Source organism: Humulus lupulus, chromosome 2 (genome assembly GCF_963169125.1).
Source record: "Humulus lupulus chromosome 2, drHumLupu1.1, whole genome shotgun sequence".
Classification (NCBI taxonomy): Eukaryota; Viridiplantae; Streptophyta; class Magnoliopsida; order Rosales; family Cannabaceae; genus Humulus; species Humulus lupulus.
Genome location: NC_084794.1, coordinates 240,384,967 through 240,394,014, shown reverse-complemented (window position 1 = coordinate 240,394,014; position 9,048 = coordinate 240,384,967). Strand labels below are relative to the sequence as shown.

At 31.9% G+C, this 9,048-nt stretch overlaps 2 long non-coding RNA genes across 4 annotated transcripts; both read right to left on the bottom strand.

Moving 5' to 3' along the window:
- Positions 1-1,853: 1,853 nt before the first annotated feature.
- Positions 1,854-2,761, bottom strand: LOC133816604 (uncharacterized). 2 transcript variants are annotated; one of them, XR_009885365.1, is made up of 4 exons: positions 2,695-2,761; positions 2,511-2,577; positions 2,265-2,366; positions 1,854-2,039 (listed from the first exon to the last, which is right to left on the bottom strand). It is a non-coding gene; the product is annotated as an uncharacterized LOC133816604 (long non-coding RNA). The 2 variants fall into 2 exon arrangements; XR_009885366.1 differs by lacking the exon at positions 2,265-2,366.
- Positions 2,762-2,873: 112 nt separating this feature from the next.
- Positions 2,874-7,622, bottom strand: LOC133819113 (uncharacterized). Of its 2 annotated transcripts, XR_009886270.1 has the most exons (7): positions 7,539-7,622; positions 7,367-7,465; positions 4,765-4,906; positions 4,461-4,529; positions 3,270-3,451; positions 3,115-3,170; positions 2,874-2,945 (listed from the first exon to the last, which is right to left on the bottom strand). It is a non-coding gene; the product is annotated as an uncharacterized LOC133819113 (long non-coding RNA). The 2 variants fall into 2 exon arrangements; XR_009886269.1 differs by lacking the exon at positions 3,270-3,451.
- Between the last annotated feature and the right edge of the window lie 1,426 nt (positions 7,623-9,048).

Genomic DNA, 9,048 nt, shown 5'->3' with positions numbered 1-9,048 from the left:
TGTTTAATGGCTCTCAATGAAAGCACCAAGCTGTTGACGCCGCTTTTCGTCCACTTGAAAAGGAGAGCAATTAAACAAGAAGAATATTAGAGGAAATGAAAGAAGATGAATACAAGATATTTTTACGTGATTCAACAGTTAAATCTGCCTAGTCCACGAGTCGTTGTTATTAGCACTTGGGAGTTTTCTGGAAACTTTTCAGAGAATAGTTGCCCAGAGTTTTTTCTCAAGAAATCAGAAATCGATCCCCTACAAATGAAGTCTCTTTCTCTATTTATAGAGGAGGTTATAGAATTCATTCCCACATATTTCGGGAAGATATTCCAGGAATCAATTAACATAATGCTATTTAATGCATTATTCCCTACGTCCACGGAAACGTCCCATAAAATGTGGGATCGGATAACAAACTTAACAATATCCCTTAAACATTGCGATTGTACAATAATAAATGTGTTCGCATGCAACTGATTAATTTAGATATGGGATTCATTACATCTCCGAGACTATTAGTCGATTCGAGCTCGTCACTTAACTTCGCCAATGCTCAGAACAAGTAACCCCTAACGAAGTCATCTCATTCGAGCCTACACTTCCCGAGCTCGAATCATTTCTTCAAAAGGTAAGATATGTATCAGGGAAATATATGCGTCCAACCATGGTTATTGCGAGCTCAGAGCATGTTCGAGTCTACATATCCTTGAGCTTTTCGAGGTCGTTATTTACTACAAAGAGGTCCGACTGAAGGATCATATGACGACCGTGTATATATCAAGCTTACACCTAACGAACCTAGATTTTGGGATCATAACTACCCATCTCGAAATCTGGGTGTAACAATGTATCTCTTCTATATAAAAAGTGTGTAGATAATGAAAATTCTTGATTTTAACGGTTTTTTATTTTTTTTCGTTAACTTTAACAGAATATTCTTATATTTAATAGAATATTCTTATATTTAATGGTAAATTGAAAACCTGACTTAAACTTAAATAAAAATAAATAAATAAATAATTAAACAAATTAAAATATGATATTTTTTAGATATTTTACCACGATGATTATTTAAAAATAATACAACCATATATTTAATAGCTTAAATAAAATTTAATCAAACTTAAACTTAATATTATATTAAACATATAATATATTATTTTTGTTGTCACTGCCAAATTCAAAAACTAGAACAAACATAAACTTAAACAAAATAAATTAATTAAAATAGAATATTTTTAAGATATTTTATGATCTTTAATTAATTAAATCATATTTATTTAAAAATAATAAATGCATACACACTACAAAAAAATAGTGTTTTAGCTACCAAAAAACTGGTAGCAAACTATGTCTTTTTGGTAGCTAATACCCTTTTTGCTACCAAAATTTTATGGTAGCTGGTTCGTAGCTAAAACCCCGTCGCTAAAGGTTTCTTGCTACCAAAAAAAATTGTAGCTAATTATTCTTATTTGCTACTAATTTTTTAGTAGCTAAAAATATTAAATCTAGTAGCTAAAACACCACTTTACGGGACTACTAGATGTTTTTTGATACTATAATTTGGTAGCCAATTGCATTTAAATTGGTAGCTAAAGAATTTGTGTCATTAAAATTTATTTTATTTTCAATCCACCAAAATCATTTTACTACCATAATTTGGTAGCAAACAATCACGAAATTAGTAGCAAATTATTAGTTTTGTACTTGAAAATTCAATACTTTTGCTACTAAAATTTGGTAGCAAAATTAATAATAAATTAAATAATTTTTTTAATATATAATTTTATTAGTTTTTTAATTTAATTATTTTATCAATTCTATTTTTTATTATAATATTTACAAAAAATACATTAATAAAATATCAAAATTAATTTTTATAAAATAGATAAACAAAATACAAACTAAAAAGAAAAATATTTAGTACAAAATCAATATAAAACATAATACAAAAATCTATACACGTCAAAAATTGTACAGTTCATATTTACATATATAAAGAAGTTGGCAGCAATTCCACTTCATGCTCCCTCTTGAAGTCATTCCTGAAAATACATCACAAGCATTCAGAATTCTAAAATATTAATTTTGTGGACAATTGCAAAGAATTGCCATCCAATTTCCCACAAAAGAACTGAATTTTGACATAGAAAAAAAACTCAAAACCTCTCTTAAAGCAGATCTGAGTAAGTGGCTCTTGGTTTTTCACTTGAAAATAAACATGGATTATGCATATATATATATATAGACACATTAAACTAAAAATATACAGTAAATTAGATGCCAAGGTATAAGCTAGCGACTCAAGATCATCCCGACGGCTCCCTGTTCTGCCTAAATGAGCATGTACACTCGCATAGCGTACAGTTCCCCTATCAAAAGTCAGAAATTATATCAGGCTTCCAAAAAAAATCATGTTAAGTGAAACAGACAAGTGGTTTAGCTTTCTTTCTTTCTAAGAACCATGTTACAACCTAACCATTGACCATGCCTAGCCTTACTAAAGGAAGTAGTACCTGAAAACATCCGACTTTTGGTCATATTCAACATGACGACCAGATGATGAATCTCTCCATTTTGATGCTGAAGAAGAAAATTAAGATTAGTTTGGTGCAATAATTATGATAGGTACAAAAGCAGATTGTCATGGTTTTTCTGTTGTCCTATTGATCCTATACATGTTCACCAGCAAACACTTACCCAAACCAAGATCAATAAGATACAACTTCTTCTCATTAGGTGTCGGGCAGACCAAGCAAAAAGTTTTCAGGTTTAACATCTCCATGCACAAAACTGGAGTCCAATTAGGAAACACAAAAATAATTAGAGTAGGATAAAGTAAAAGAAAAGATAAGATATAAGAATGATTAACAATGTACCCTTTGAAATGAAGTTGTTCTATAATTGATATAGCCTCCACTGCTATACAAGCAACTGTATCTTCAGACAACCTTTAAAAAGAGTAGAAATTTAGAAATAATCAATGTAAATACCAAAAGGTAATTATTCAAATATCTTTTTAGTTGGGAAATATGTGTGTATATTAAGAATAGATAATAAAATCTGAAACATTGGAAAGAGTAACTTAGGAGGAGGAAGAAAGAACACACAATTTCTTACATTTGGTTATTAGTGTTCCAAAGATCCCATAAACTTGGGCCAAGCATGTCCATGACCTATTTTCAAAATCAGGAAATCGTTAGTCATGAATATTTACTGGCAAAAGAAATTTCAAAACAACTAAAAGAATCACTACAGATAGAATGGAAACTGACTAAGATATAGTAGTCTCCTTGCTGGCCTCTATAATGGACAGAGGGAATTCCATAACAATAAGGTCATGATCGGCAAGACCCTTTATGACTTAAACTTCAAACACAGAATATCACACCAGCATAAATCAGAAAACAAACACTTGATGATCACAAATTCGGGCTGAAGTTAAGACCTTTTGTACCTATTGAGCAAAACCATGAAACACACTTAAATTGCTAGATGATTTCAATATTATTCAGATATGGCAAACAGACGCTTATGATGACCATTCTACATGAAATGCAGATTTAGTTGTCACCCACAGTTTACATAGTTCAGTCACTTGTATCAAAGGAAAAAAAACCCACTAGATTCCCTGCAAAAATATACTGCATTCTACGATCATCGTAAAAGGAGGAGGACACAAGCAGCATAATGTCTCAGAGGAAGCATCAAACTTTGAAGATTATTTAAGGTAATCTACTGTCATCCATGCTTAATTATCTATACTTAAACAGGTTTACGCATTAATGGGAATACACCAGAATTGAACAGAATCTCTACTAATCCTTGAATTAGAATTTAAAATAAAGCCTAATTGGCTAAAAATTATTATCCCAATAGTATAAAAACAGAACACATATAGCCTATTTTCTATCCAACTACTCAAGTTCATATGAAGAAAAATTGGACCTAAAAGACACCCCATAACTTAAAAAAATTCCAACATAATGCACTCAATGCAGTCACTTTATTCTTGTCCGACCAAGTTTCAACAAAGTACACATAAACCAGAACAGAACACCCAAAATCAGCTTTCTTAAAACCCAAGCTACCAAATACTCACTCACTTGTTCCATTACATAGAAAGAAGAAGTAGAAAACAGATGAAGAAATTTCAAATTAAAGTTTTAAGAAACTAATAGAATTGCCATCTAATTTCCCACAAAAGAACTGAATTTTGACACACAAAGAGAAAAAAAAACTCAAAATCTCTCTTAAAGCAGTTCTTCTCAGTAAGTGGCTCTTGGTTTTTCACTTGAAAACAAACATTGATTATAATACCAATAATGAAAAAGATGTACAAACAGAATCCTATAAAGTTGAATTCAGGAAAGCAAAAAAAGATTATCCTCTCTTGATTAGCAAGAAAAAACTATTAAGCTATACAAACCAGGGTGGTACAATAAGTCTGACAACTGAAATTTTACCCAGTGCATGGAGGAGCTGTACTTCTGCCATCACAACCTTTCCCACTTTCACCATGCTTGTAAATTCTTCTGCAGACACAAACAATGAAAAGCATGTAAAATTTTGGTACAAGAGAAATAAACTACATATATGCATTCCTCTATATTGATCTTTTTTTGGAATAAATATTCTCAAGATAATATTAATAGTAATATGACGAGCAATAAGAACTGAAATTAGAGATCGACGTACAGTACCCAAAAAAAATAACAAATACAAAATTATTATGAAAAAAGGGTATATTTCTTATAAGACGTGAACTACCACAATCATAAGACGACTTCAAACATCAAATGTGCTCCACAGAAAGTAAATCCAACAGATCAGTTGATAATCACAAGACAACTTCAAACGTCAAGCCTTGTACTGAGAACCAAATGAGCTCACAAACAGTTGATGTCTTGCTCTGCATACATCAAAAGTTGTGGGAAAATAAACGAAAGATATCAATCAAGAACCAGATATCTGACCTTATACTGAGAGCATCAAACCAATCCAACCGTACGAGTTCACAACTGTATGTTAATTCATGAAACCAACATTCTTACAAAAAGAATTTACAATATTGCTTCAAATCCAAAAGAGTAGCTTATTCAAATGAAAATTCAAAGATTCGGGAAATCAACTCAAAAGCTATAATACATAATACCCCATCGTGGCAATATCTAAATCCAGATCTCATAGATAATTCAAAAATTGGCCTCATCTGCATTAATCATATAGATAACCACAAACTATCCGTAGTCAAAATAAACTATCAGATACCAACACAACACATGAAAGATACCAAACAGAACCTCTGAACTTCTACTACATGAATGTAGATACTAATCCGAAGTCTCAGCTCAGTGTGCCAACCAACAATCGACAATGTTAGTGCTGGAAAAACTTTAAACCTTACAGTCAACAATCAATTGGTGACTGTAAGCCACAACTAGTAAAACTTTAAACCTTACAGAAATAAGCAGCCTCTGCTTCTTGAATCTTGAATAATTCTTTATACACATTCAACAACAATTATTTGACAATACAAGTGAACGAAAAACCAAAATCCTTGTGGACTTTTCAAACTCATCTTTGACATAAAAATTATGTTTCTTGCTTTGAATGTCTAAAACTCTAACCAAGTTTATAGGATTCTGTTTGTACACCAGAGAACCAAAAAAAGAGCACAAAAAAACTAAGTAAGAAGCATAAAGAAGAAGAATACTCTGTTCTTCTTCTCAAGCTTCAAGATTGATTTTTGAGTGAGAGATAGAGAAAAAATTGATAGAGCTTTAAATCAAATGGGAATTTGAGTTTAATGGCCTGGAGTTGGAGGGGAACTTTTGCATCTTCTGTGGAGCTTTAGAGATAAAAAAATCAAACCCACCTACTAAAAACTATAAAGCAAAGAATATATTCTTTTTGAGAGAGAAACCATAGGGAGAGTGACTCTCTCCACAAACAAAGAAAGAGAGCTCAGTAAGAAGATGATCAACAGAGAGAGAGAGTGGGCTAAAGCCTAAAGAGAGAGAGAGAGTGCATGATTTTTGTTTATGTTCCGATCAAGTTTTGCTTTGGTGGGTTAGAGTGATTACAGCCAAATTCAAATATATGACTCAGCAAAACTGATTCCTATGTATGGGTCAATAATACAAATATCTTTAACATAATTTAAAAAACTAACCTATTATATATATGCATATTCAGTTTTTTAATAATTAAAAAATATTTTACTTAACTATAACCACATATTTAGGAAACAACAACCATTCAGTATAAAATTTAAATTTAGTTTTAATTTTTGTAAAGTAGGAAATATAATAAAAAATTATTATAAAAAAACAATTTAATATTTTCAAATTTTTATTTCATTAAATATACATATCTCACGTATAATCAGCACAAATATAGGAAATGAAAGCATTAATTAAAAAAATTACAAATAACTAGTTTGAAATTTAAATTTTAGTTTTTCAGGGAGGATACTATCTAAGAAAATTAATATATATAGTAAGTATCTCTTTTTTTTTCACTAGTTCATCGACATTTTGTTGAGGTATGTATGGTATATACTGATTAAATATCATGGCTATATTGGTTTGATTGTTTAATTAAAAAAATTTCTTTAGGTGCTTCAACTGGGTGTAAGGAGAAGGTATTGACAAACAGGTTTTTATTCTCTCTACCATATTTCACGAAAACAATATGCATTGAAATTAACTTGGAAATAAAAACATTGATCATAGATATATACATCTCTTTTTTCTTATGAATGTTATTATACTTTCTTGAAGATTCATTAGGTGTTTTCTGACATTTTGATCAAACAAATCAAACACTCTTTGATGGAAATCTATAATCAAAGAAAAAAAAATACAAAGAACAAGTAACTAGTTCTTAAATCTGTCCGTGCAGAGCTTATATGTTTATAAATATATATATAATAAAATGTCAATTATTACTGCAATATAGAGACACTTCTATGGCTTTCATAATTCTCTATGATTAGAACAGATCAGAAAAAAAAAATTAGAACCAAATCCAAGCCTACCCAAGAACAAAACAAGAAAAAAAAAACCAAATTCATACCCAAGTATTGACTTAGTTCTCTATGATTAGAACAGATCAGGAAAAAAAAATTAGAACCAAATCCAAGCCTACCCAAGAACAGAACAAGAAAAAAAAAACCAAATTCATACCCAAGTATTGACTTAGTTCTCTATGATTAGAACAGGTAACCTCAGATAGATGATAACGGACCCAAAGCAGTTCTCTATGAATCATGTTCATTAGTTTCAGTGTATACTTCAGGAATAGATGATATATACCAGCAAGTAAGCAAACTATACCATTTACCAAGTCAAATGTCTAAAGATTTTACCGTGGGAATTGTTACAATAACAAATTCTGTTGAATCAATGTCCCGAAAAATCTCCTGCACTTTGATCATCCTCTCCCTTAGTCGCTCCAGTTTGTCAGTCTGCACCATAGATAACCTCAGATAGTCGATAAACTCGTGTAAAAGAAAACATAACGGCAGCTAGAATGCTTACCGCATCCTGCTTGGGCTGTTCTTGGCCAAAAACAGATTTGATGGCTGAGGTGGCTGAAGCAATCTTTTGCTTAAGCTGTAATAGACCATATGAAAATAAAGGATTAAAGTTAGTGAAATTTCAAGATGTTCTTTTGCATTGGTAAAACAAAAGAACCTTTCTAAAAGGTCCAGAGCAAAAGACAATGAGAAAAGGGGGAAATATATAATATTATGAAGAAAAATAAACAAGAGAGGCAGAGAGAAGTGGACATTCAAACCTTCAATAGCTTACCTATTGATCGAGTGAGAGGGAGACAGGAATACGAGAGAGAGGGGAAGAATAATGGGGTCTGGGGTTTGATTTAAACTGAGAGATAGAGAGATTAGAGTGAGAGAGAGCTAGGGATTTGAGAGTGTATAGGGGAATATGAAGAAGAAAATGAAATGGGGCTTTTCTTTTCAGCTGTACAAAGGGGTATGTCTACTACTGTCTAGGTCTGAGCGCAAGGCTTTTTTGCAAAGTGAATGGACATCATACCTATGATAACTTTCTCACATCTGCAAGATAAGATGTATCTGGTGCAGTAGCATGTTCCTCGAGGAGTCTCTGTGCCCTCTATTTCCCTTAATATTCATGTGCACAGAAGTATGGCTGCATGATAAGGAGACCGACAGATGCATGCGGTGAGGCATTTCAAATGAGGAGAAAATTCGGTGAACAAAATATTTGGCATGAATATTTGGCATCATCATATGAGAACAATCGAGCGAGTGAACAAAATTCGGTGGGAAAGCTGTTCTCTGCCTCCTGACCATGACCTAAAACATTACAGAAATCACATTTATTTAAGCCTTAAAAGCACTAAACATTTTCGATCTTTCCTTTATTTCATTCTCTGTTTATAAAAATGTATGTTTTTTAAGAAATAACTAATATTTTGTCATAAACATGTTAATTAGTTGAAACACAACTGAGAGATAGAGGGATTACGGAGAAGAAAGAACCTAGAATCAGAGACAAAGAGAGCTAGAGTGAGAGGGAGACAGGAATACGAGAGAGAGAGGGGAAGATTAATGGGGTCTGGGGTTTGATTTCAACTGAGAGATAGAGGGATTTGTGAGTATATAAACATATATAATGAAACTAACTAGCTAATTACCTGAGATGTGGAGAAGGTCCTAAGCATTTCAAAGGAGAAGCTATGATCAGTGCAGCTTCCACCAGACCTTCTTAGGGCTTGGAGATAGTCACTGTACAACTTGCTGAGGAAAGAGTTCGTTGCACTGAATTGGAGTAGTGTGAGATGGAGCTAGGGATTTGTGAGTGAGATGGAGCTAGGGATTTGAAGAAGAAAACAAAATGGGCTTTTCGGATGAGGTGCTGAAGCCCTTTATTTTAATTTAGAAATTCATCTCAAAAAAAAAATTAGAAATAAAATTAAAAAGAAAAATAAAATACTTAGAGAAAGGAAAATCACCACTTACTAATTTAATATTAATTTAATAAAATTACTTATTTGCCTAGATAA